Source organism: Neopelma chrysocephalum, unplaced genomic scaffold, assembly GCF_003984885.1.
Source record: "Neopelma chrysocephalum unplaced genomic scaffold, ASM398488v2 Primary Assembly neopelma1_26, whole genome shotgun sequence".
Taxonomy (NCBI): Eukaryota; Metazoa; Chordata; class Aves; order Passeriformes; family Pipridae; genus Neopelma; species Neopelma chrysocephalum.
The window spans coordinates 10,555,395-10,566,279 of NW_020897695.1; positions in this window are offsets into that span (position 1 = coordinate 10,555,395).

Below are 10,885 nucleotides of genomic sequence, written 5' to 3' on the forward strand. Positions count from 1 at the left end.
TGGTGGACCTGGCAGTGTTAGGTTAATGGTTGGACTCAATGATTACTTAGAGGTCCTTTCCAACCTTAATGATCCTGTGACTCTAACCCAGAAATGGTAAGTCTATCCCTAGTTTTCCTCTTGAGCTCTTTTGTGTGCTGATGCATGAAAGCGTGTTCCTGGGATCCTGGGGCTGGTAGTATGCACTTTTGCTGATCTGCTGCTGCACTGCAAACTGTCTTTCACCAGGGATGCTGCATGGGGCCAGTTACCTAATTAATTGCTCATCTCTGCTTGGGAGGGTTTGGGAGGGTTCAGGGAGTGCTGACGAAGCCAGGTTAGTGATCACATTACCGGTTCTGCAGATAATGCCCTCCCTCCCTTTTTCTGGATGACATAACAAAGAAACTACACGGACAAAACCTGAAGAAATTTAGCAAGAGCCTTGCTGAGGTGATTCCCGGAAAGGTGCCTCCTGCTTTCCTACAGAGATGGAAAAACACACACACATGCCCTAGGACTAGTGGGAAGGAAATCCTTAGGCACTGTTGGAGAAGTCTCAGCAAACATTTCATTACCCCACTTTACATCTTCAGCTCATGGCTTGCTGCATCCATAAAACTGTCTTGCCCTCAGGCTCAGACATTTCACAGTGGTGAGAAAGGGTCCACACTCTGTGCTTTGTAATTTAGGTTTTGCATAAGTAATTTTATTGCAGTCTGCTACACTGACTTAGAAGGCTCAAAAAACAGCTGAATTCATCAAGGTTAAGGCATTCACTTTCCATAGCCAGAGGCACATGGAGGAGAGATGTGACTGGCACAGTGGTTGACCACCCTCGGGCACGGCAGCCAAGAAGGCCATTGACACATTGTGGGTTACACATCAGCAGCCTTTGTCATGAGATGCGAGCGGGGCACAAACTCACATGCTCGGCTCCCAGAGCTGCCACTCCCCATTGCTGCTACATGACTAACAGGCAGTTCAAAACCTTTCCTGATAAGGGTTTTGCAGAAACAAAAATAAGTACAGCAAACAGGGAGTAATAGAATAATAAAAAAGAAAAAACCTTCAAGAAGAGCCAGCATAAAAATTTCCAAACGTTTATTAACCTAAAGGGACAGCATGAAGGCATAAAAACTGGTACTGATTTTCTGTGTGAATTGCTGCACTTCCAGTGCTTCATGTCCTCCTGAATGGAGCCTGCAAGTCTCTGTTCTTTCCTGGAGCTGAGCATATGGTCCTTAAGGATGCAGAGGAAAATGGAGAGCTCTGCTTGGAGAGTATCCAGCTAAACAATAGGGAAAAGGGCAGCCATAGTCCTGGGCATGCTGACCAGGAGAAAAACTGGGGAAAAAGAGGCATATTTTGCTAACTGCACTTCCAGTTATTTAGTCTGCAGCTGCAGGTGGGGAGAGGGCAAGCCATGTGTAGGATGAATACAAGCTCACATCCACTCAAGGTAACTGATTTTCTCATAACTCAGAAATGTGATGCACATGTTGGCAGTTCACTGCAGGCAAATGCAGTGCTGGTTTTGGGTCTTCCTCTGACCAGACTGCTTGCTGCAAGGCCAAGAGTATCCAGGGGCTGGCAGCAGGAATTAAAGTCTTGGTTTGGCGTCTGGCCCCTGGATCGCTAGCACAAGCAGGTAGGACTCGCCACTCAAAATCTCTTCAGTATCCTTTAGCCTATGTCTGTGCCGATGCCTTGTGCCAAAACTCAGTCCCTCTCCTGGAACTGTGGAAAGCTGACTGGACATGGAGTGGCTATCTGCGACCAGCTTGTCAGTCTCAAGTCATGTGAATGTGGCAAAGCCTGGCTCCCTTCCATTGCCATTCCAACCCCAGAAGCTGAAAAAGTCCAGGAAAAACCCAGCTCCACTTCTAGCCCTGGGTGAGAGTTGCAGGTAAAGTGAGTGCCTACATGAGGTAGGTTAGGATTGCAAGGACCTGGGCTTGCAGAGGCGGCATCTGGTCAATGGCTGCAGCATGGCCAAGACAGTGTGGCACTGTGGACACAGCTGAATGCTGAGAGCAGAGCAGTGTGACCAGCAGCCACACCACTGCAACACTGGAGCACAGATGCACACACACAAAGCGTGGCTGCAGCGGAGCTTACTCTGCCAGGACATTGCTCCTGATGCTCTACAGTCCAGCTGCAATCCCAGGAAGAATGTGTACCACTGGAGTGAAGAGGTGTAGGCATCAGTTCCCACTGCCCTGTGCAGCTTTGACAATGCTAGCACCCATCTTCAGGCTGCTTCTCCCCCTCCTCCTTATGGTCTTTCTCGAAGGCAAGCTCTCAACACATCTGCCTGTCTCCAAAGCAGGACTTCTGGTCCCATGTACTGATTCTTTTTTCCCCAGCCTGATCCATCCTCCAACAACAGATGATATTGCCAAAGAGCAAAAGCAGGGTCTCACAGGCCAGCAGCAAACTTGCTTTTATCGTTCCTGCAATGCTACCATCCACTAGAGTTGCTTCAAAATGTAGGCTCTGCTGACCTCTAGGGGACTGCTACAAACCCAAAACCATAAAGGCTTCAGAGCTCATGGCATGCTACAGCCCTTCACACACTCCAAAGGAGCCCTGTGGTGGGTATAACACAGCTGACACAACCTGCTTCTGGGCCCTTTAATACTACTAGAGGCTGTAAATAAAACCCTGGCTCTAACACTGCCTGTTCCATTGCACCATTATGGCAACAATACCTCAAGAAAAGTGTACAAGCAAGGCTAGGCTGTTGTGGAGAGATATCACCCGCTATCAGACTGCCCCATAATAATTGCTGCTTTTATTTCAGCATGGGATGCACTTGGGAGCTTGAGAGCTTGTGGCTTTCTGTATCAGTTTGTCTAATAAAAGGCATACAAATCTTGCCTTGGTGTTACAACTACAGCACTACTCACTTTGGTGAAAAGCACAGGCACTGGAAATAAAGTTAAATGTGCTTTTTTACGGCACTTCATAGATCACTAAAGAAGTGGCAGAAGCAAGAGCCTTGCCACAGAGAATAAGGAATGTAAGACTTGCAGAAAGCAAGCATAAAATCTGATGTGCTCCTTAAAAGAGCACATGGTGCTGCCAAGGAGGGTAACTGCATTTCCCAGCTGACTGTTTGAGGACAGCTGTGGTGGGGAATAGACCATTAGGCAGGAGACTACAGAGGAAGCACAAACTACATACCTCTAATGGATCTGTTCTCCTTGATACAAAGCCAAAGCCTATCACAGCCCTGGAATATTCTGACTTAGGGAAGGTGTGATATAACTCTGGAGAGCTGGAGTGTGGACAGATTTGGACTGGGCAAAAGCTGTGCACATGACAGAGTGCCCCTGGCTGCAGCCACCACCTTGTGGGGCAGCTCCCCACCACAGCAGGGCAGATGGTTGTCCCAGGGCTGAGGTCCGTATTAGCAGAGGGCTGCTGTCTAAACTGTTCAAATTTATTCAATCTTCTGATGTAGGAAGAATTGCATCCAGCAGACCTGAGTGGGCAGCAGGTTCCAAGCAGCTGAAGAGGTGCTTGGGACCATCATTGCTTCCACAAGGGCAGCTGTATCTGCCTAATTGTCACAGTGGCTTCCACCATATGCAAAGGTCTCTCAAGAGGCTGTGGTGCTTGTGTTGTCAGGATCATGCACCAACACGAGGGAGTCAGTCCTGGCAGGCACTCCACCAACCACAGGAATGGCTTTATAGACAGCACTAAGGGTTCTGGGCACACCATGGAGCATGTAATTGGGATGCTCCTCTCAGTGCTCATGCCCTGGGAAGTGCCAAAAATATAAAATAAGTGTTAAGTTAAAGCACTTGCTCTTCCATGGGCTGGAAGATGTCAGCCCACAGAGGCTTGTGACAAAAGGTAACAACTGACAGCACTCTTTCAACTAAATAAGGGTGAGAATATGTCTAAGCAGCAATTAACAGTGAAGTGTTTAAAGAAAAGAGGCAAATTATTTGAACAGAATCACCAATTTTCATTTCAGCATCATTACATGTCTCTTAATTGGAACAGATGTCTCCCTAATCTGTGCAAAACAGAAAAGGACCTGAGAGGTCTGAAATACTGGCTCTTACACAAATATTACCACCAATTCCCAGCTTCTGAATCCACCACCTCAGACTGTGCCAAACCACCTGATGGTTCTGGGTCCAGCAGGGATGGCTTTGCAGTGCCCGAAGCTCAAATGACATAATTTTCTCCTCCTTACACCTGCAAACACTGTGTTATACCACCACACACCAGCAGTGCCCAGGAAATTCAAGCCTGTGGCTCCCTTCACCACATGCATGGTAGCCATGTTTTAGCCCCTCAGATTCAAAAGTTAGCTGATTTTTCTCCCACAGAAAAGACTCCATCAGTCATCAGAGTTTGGTAAGCTCTTTAATGGCAAGGTCATGGTGTAATGACACTGCTGGATTTGATGCCTCAGTGGTGAGAGAGGAAGGAGGATCAGAAGGAAGGAGGATCAGAAAGAAGGCAGTGCTTCACTGAAGGCTTACACCTTTGAAAGCGCTGAACAAAAGGGCAACTTTCGGTGACCCGTTTCCTAGCTTTGTAGTTCCAAAGACAGATCTTCCAGCCAGAAAAATGGTGGAAACCACACCAAAGACATCTTTGGCATGGTGTGGCACAACATGATTTCTGCTTGACATGTTGAAGGCTGACTGGTCCCTACATTAGTAAAGGAAAACTTGACAACAAGAAAAAAATTGAACTCACTGAAATCCAGAGCTGATGTTTCCACCCCCTCCGCAGATGAAAGCTTCCTTTACATGCAGCATTACTGCAGATCTTTGCCTACATGAGCAATAGCATGTTGGTACAGAAAGGGAATTTCAAAGTTCAATGTATTTTACATGAAACCAGTGAGCTTTACTGTAGTCAGCAATAACTAGTTCAAAGAAGGGTTTTTTTCTGCAGACAAATCAAGGCCCTTTTTGTTAATCTGTATTTTTTTTACGTCCAAGCTTGTACTGACAATGCAGTGATATGTGGCTCTGTAGAATACACTTGCAATAATGCAGACGTGTCTTTAGGGATTTTCTTTCTTTAAAAAAATTTATCAGAAATGAGAAAAAGTAAAACATAGATCATGTAAATTAATTATCTGGCCCACTGAACAGGTGATTGTGGTTAAGTGAAGAGGTTTCCTTTGTACAACCTGACAGAGACATCAGATACCAACAATGCAACTAAATCTCAGAAGTCTAATAAAAAAACAAAGTGACAGGGTCTGCCTTCAGAGCCTTTCCTATCACAGGTAAGGACTACATTTAAAGAATCTCAGATCCCTGGCGACTCTGCAAGAACCGCCTCAAGCCCAGCCTGTTACAGGGTCTAGGAGCTGCTGTCCTGAGTCACTCCTGCCTGGCTCTCACACAAAGCCTTCCCAGCTGCAGCTGGCTGCAGAGACAGGCTGTTGGGGAGGAGGGGAGGTTCTGCCAGAATTAAACAGATCAAACAAAGCATTTGCCTCCGCTCAGCGATTTAGAGAGAGGTGCATCTAGCTAGAGCCCCTTAAGAGATACGTCCCTATTTCCAATGTCCTGTGGCCAGATCAAAACCAGCCAGCACTGAGAAAGACCTCCAACCAGACAAGTCTCATTTTCTGGGTGCCCAGCCTGGAAAGCCTCAATGGGTTATGATTTTCAGAGAGTGGATTATTTGGCTAGACATCGCTCCCTGTGAAGATACTGGGTTTGGCACCTAAAAGACTGCTATTTTCTGCATAACCTCTGTCTGGCATGGACCACTCACGGGTCCTCGAGGGATAACACATCTCCCATGCCACCTCATCCCCCTGTGCAGAGAAGACAATGTGACTTGGTAACACACACTGTGCTGAACTGCAGCTTTCACTGATGCACCCGGCTGCAAGCTGTGGGAGGTAAGAGGTGTTTCTCTCCCCCTTCCTACACTTCCCCTCTTCCGTGAGTGAGAAATTCTGAAAAGAACAGAATGGTAAGGACAAACAGGAGGGAAGTTTGGACACAGGCTAAGGATGGACACAGGGTAAAGACAGATGAACTGGTAACCTCGCCTCCTGTCACAGCTCAACCTGACATTGAGCAAAACAGCCATGGACGTCCACCCTGGATCCCAGAGAAAGATCAGGAAACATGATGAAAGAGGCTGGGAATATGTCCTGAATAGCACCTTTCCAAAACAAAGTCCACAATGTTATTGCAATCGCTTTTACTGTCACAGCCTCATGTCCCACCTCATAAAGGGGGAAAGGGCAGTGACCTACTAAGCTGTCTTGTAGCAGGAACTCCTCCACGCTGCCCCCAGGACCCATCTGCCCCACCTTATGTGGGACACAGCAACAAGAGGCAGCAGCTGGTGTGCAGGTCACTGGTGCAGGAAAACTAACTCTGGCTATTCCCATAAAAAGTGGCATTATTTACAAGTATGAGACTTTCAAAGGCATAGGACTACGCATGGAGCAAGTCCTTTTAAGAGATGTTACTGGGCAGTAAGAGAACACCCTGCACCCTGACTGCTGCTCCTACATACTCACACAGTATCATAACGTTGAGGAAGAGGAGAAGGCTTTTCAGTTTGCTTTTTCTCCATCCCTTCCCCCCTCAATCATCTGAATGCATTCATCAGGCAGGACACTAATGGAAAAACATGACTAAGCTCAAGGCCCCAGTAAAGTCCAGAGGAGCTTTTTTATAAACTGCATGGGTTCAATAAGCAGACATTTGGCAGGCTGGTTTGGACTGTCTCAGAAATCACAGCATCTCTCTGGAAGGGGCCTTGCTCACTCTTGCCCCTGCTACCCAAACCAGCTGTCGCATTTCTGAAATCTGTGCTTCCCTCTGGCATCCCATGTATTTCTCATCCCCCAAGCGCACTCTGCTCACTGCATCCGTGCCACTCATATTCAGAAGCGCCAGTTCTGCAAAAGGCTCTGTTCTGGTATATTTATATTTAGTTAGAGCATGAAATGCCTACAAGAAAAGGGCAAGGGAAAAGGGACACTCTTCTATGTCCTTTCATTAGTGGTTTGCTTTGGGGATAGGCAATGATCATGTGCGCCTCTTTTCACCCACAGATCTAAAGCTCTGTATACACTGCTGGGTAAATAACAGTCCCTTTTACAAAAGGATTAAGGTAAGACTTTCGAAGGAGTTACCCTGCTCCTTCTAAATTTTCTAGAGGCCTGGATGCACAACTAGAGGCCTGCTTTGAAAGCCCAGCCACTGAGACCCACTTGAAGCTCAGGGCAAGGCAATGGCTATGAATCCACATCTTTTCACTCATTTCCCAGGTTTGCAAGCATTTATGTTGGCAAACCTTGTGTCTAAGTTGCCAGCCTAGCCACTGGGTCATGCTACCCCTGATTAATTATTGAATGGCTACTAACTGCAGTATGTGGTGGGAGGGAGGGAAAAATAAAGTACAAATAAAATATAAAACCACTTCATAATACAACCAAACCAGTTTTGCATCTCTTGCATCGTTTGGCAAGCATGGAACAAGTAACACAGTAATACAGAAATGTATTTGGTCAAAGTAAGGAATCAATATTTTTCAATAAAATACATTCTATATTAATGCTCATTCACATTTATTACACATGTAAATTAAATTTTCTATGTATAAAATTCCAGTTTATTCTCAGTGCTGGTTGGTCATGCTTCAGTTCAGCAGCAGGGCTCAACACATTCCACTCCTAGCAAAGTGAGAGGGAACGAGAGCGTTCAGCTCTGTGCAGGACCAAGCCTCATGTATCCCCTGGCCCTGCAGGTCCCTTCTGAACAAAATCTTGCTGGCTTCAGTGGGAGTTTTGCAGGCCTGTGCACTGCAGAAGGGCCCCCAGCTGTCCAGCACTTGTAGTCTGGTGTGGAAGTCACCCAAATGGCATATGGCATTCAAAAAAAAAGTGTGTTAGTGAATACAGAAAATAATAATATATCTACATAATTTACAGCATTGTTTGCTTGCAACCATATTAATGTTCAAACCCTCATTAACAATTCAATCAATACACAGGGAAAGGTAGCAGAGTGCAGTACATATTACAACCTCCTGTATGCAGTTGCAAGCACTGGATTCTACAGTCTTTCCTCATTTCCTGAATTCCCACCTATCCTGCTGCCAGCCAGAGCCCAGTTCTCCACTGAGCCTTGTGGAGTCAATCCTTCACAGCATTTAGGCTGGTCTGCACCTCCGCCGTGGGCCCCTAACACTGTGCAAGGCGCATTTAGAAGCAGGTCTTCAGCTACTACACCAGTCCATCCCTGCACCCTCCCCTCTGCTGTGCTGGCACTCGTCTGTGCAGCCACACACTTAGCCAGATGGTAGGATTGATCCAGCTGGAAAACTACCTCTCTGTAAAAAGGCAGAGGGTTATATGCCAGTCAGACCGACCCCTCAGCCCAGCTCACGATGCAGCCGTGCCATGGCTTGTGCAGGTGTGTGTGTGGGTGCCTGCATCTTCCCCTGAGTCAAAAGGGTGCAAGTGGCCAGCAAACCTGGATGGCAGGACTATTCCCCCTGCTTGGGCTACTGTAAACTGCTTGCTTGCATTATGCTAGAGCAGAGGAAAGTCAGCCCCTACTTGTATGAGCTGCAACCCAAGGACTGGATGCTATGAAGAGAAAGGTTTTCCTGAAGGAAGGCTCTGTTTGAGGTTATAGTATGTGTCCTAGCTGGAGAGGAAAGAAAAATTTAGGGACTTAAAGCAGGGATGGAAACCACTGGTCTTACACTTTATTTTAGTAAGCAAAAAGCCTATTGCTGCTGTACAGTGTTATACAATGAACTGCCACAGTTCTCACGTCACTAGTCCATAGAAAATATGCTGCGACTACCATGTTTACGCTGCATGCTGAAAGAATGTACAAAGTTGCATTAAGCTCTGGTTTTCTTCCCACTTTTTTTTCTTTTTATATTCTTAAACTCTGACTTTTACAGTGTTGTAGACACTTCTGTGCAGACTCAGGTACCATACATCATCCCAGTTACAGAAGGTCTTTGCCTCCAACTGAAAAAATCATGTGCTATGCATCTCTGAAGCCACTATCATCAAACCACCAAGAAAACTTGCTCTCTTTAGTAACCTTGGAAAAAGAGTCTTTAAAAAGTCTATTGAAAAGGAGACATTGTTAATAACAGGGTTTTCAAAATGATGAGAGCTGTTTCTAGGAGTTGTCCAAGCGTTTTCTCTTCACTCACTCTTTGTTTTTATAAAGCTAATTCTGTATAAAAGGGCTTTTGAAGCCTGTGACCTTTGTCTAATGATCTTAAAAAATTGGAAAAAAGGAGTAAATTTAGAAACATTTTTCTTCAGCTGTATTACAACAGAATTACCTTTGCTTCTTAAATTTTCAGTACAAAAGGCAAGTAAATAGAGACCCTGCATCTTCACAGTCTGACACTCATCCAAGTCACTTAAATCTATGCAAAACAGGATAAAACACGAGGGTCTTCCTCTCCTTTATACCAAGACCCTCACCAAACCCTTCTAGGGAGCAAGTTCCCTGATAAATAAAACTCATTAGATTTTATAACAGCCAAAGTAGTAGTATTTTAGCTCCCCTTCAAAGAGGTGTAAATGCCCACACTACCTCAAAGGCCCAGGGAGAGGAAGAGGTCCAGCATAATTTTAAGAACCAGGTGCTGGTTTATACTCTTATGGCTTCAATGTTAGGTTGCACTCAAGTTGCACTTAAGGTGCACTCAGGAAGGACCCTGGAAATGACAGGCCAGTCAGTCTCACTTCAGTGCCCAATAAAATCATGGAAAAGATTATTCTGGGAGGTATTGAAAAACACCTGAAGGACAACACAGTCTTCAGCCACAGCCAGCTCAGCTTCATGAGGGGAAAGTCCTGCTTGTAAAACCTGATTTCCTTCTATGACAGGGTTAACTCACCTGGCTGATCTAGGAAAGCCAGCAGATGTCATCTTTTTGGACTCAGCAAAGTTTTTCACACTCTCTCAGTATCCTTCTGGACAAAACGTCCAGGACCAAGCTGGATAACTGTGTTATGTGATAAGTGAGCAACTGGCTCACAGGTTAGGCAGAGGAGTTATACTGAATGGGGTAACACCGGGCTGGCATCCAGTCACTAGTGGGGTTCCACAGGGCTCCATTCTCAGCCCAGTTCTCTTCAGCATCTTCATTAACAACTTGGATGCAGGACTCAAAGGAATACTAAGTAGGTTTGCCAAAAACACTAAATTGGGAGGAGCAATTTAGTGACTCCCTTCAGGGCACAGAGGCCCCGCAGGGAGACCACGACAAATTAGGGAGATGGGCAATCTCTCACCAACCCTATGAAGTTTAACAAGGGCAAGTGCTGGATTCTGCACCTGGGACAGGGGAATCCTGGTTGTGTGTATAGACTAGGGAAGAAGAGGCTGGAGAGCAGTACTATGGAAAGGTACCTGGGGATCCTGGTCAGTGGCAAATTGAATATGAGTCAGCAGTGCCCTGGCAGCCAGGAGGGCCAGCCATGTCCTGAGGGGCATCACGCAGGTCCAGGGAGGGGATTGTCCCACTCTGCTCTGCACTGGTGTGGCCTCACCTTGAATATTTTGTGCAGTTTTGGGTACCACAATATAAGAAAGCCATTAGGCTATTAGGGAGCGTCCAAAGGAGGGCCACAAGGATGGTGCAGGGTCTGGAGGGGAAGCCGTAGGAGGGGCAGCTGAGGTCACTTGGTTTGTTCAGCCTGGAGGAGACTGAGGGGAAACCTCACTGCAGTCTTCAACATCCTCATGAGGGGATGCAGAGGGGCAGGTACTGATCTCTTCACTCTCGTGACCAGTGACAGGACTCGAGGAAATGGCAGGAAGCTGAGTTGGGGGAGCTTTAGGTTAGATATCAGGAAAAGGTTTTTCACTCAGAGGGTGGTTGAGCACTAGAACAGGCTCCCCAGGGA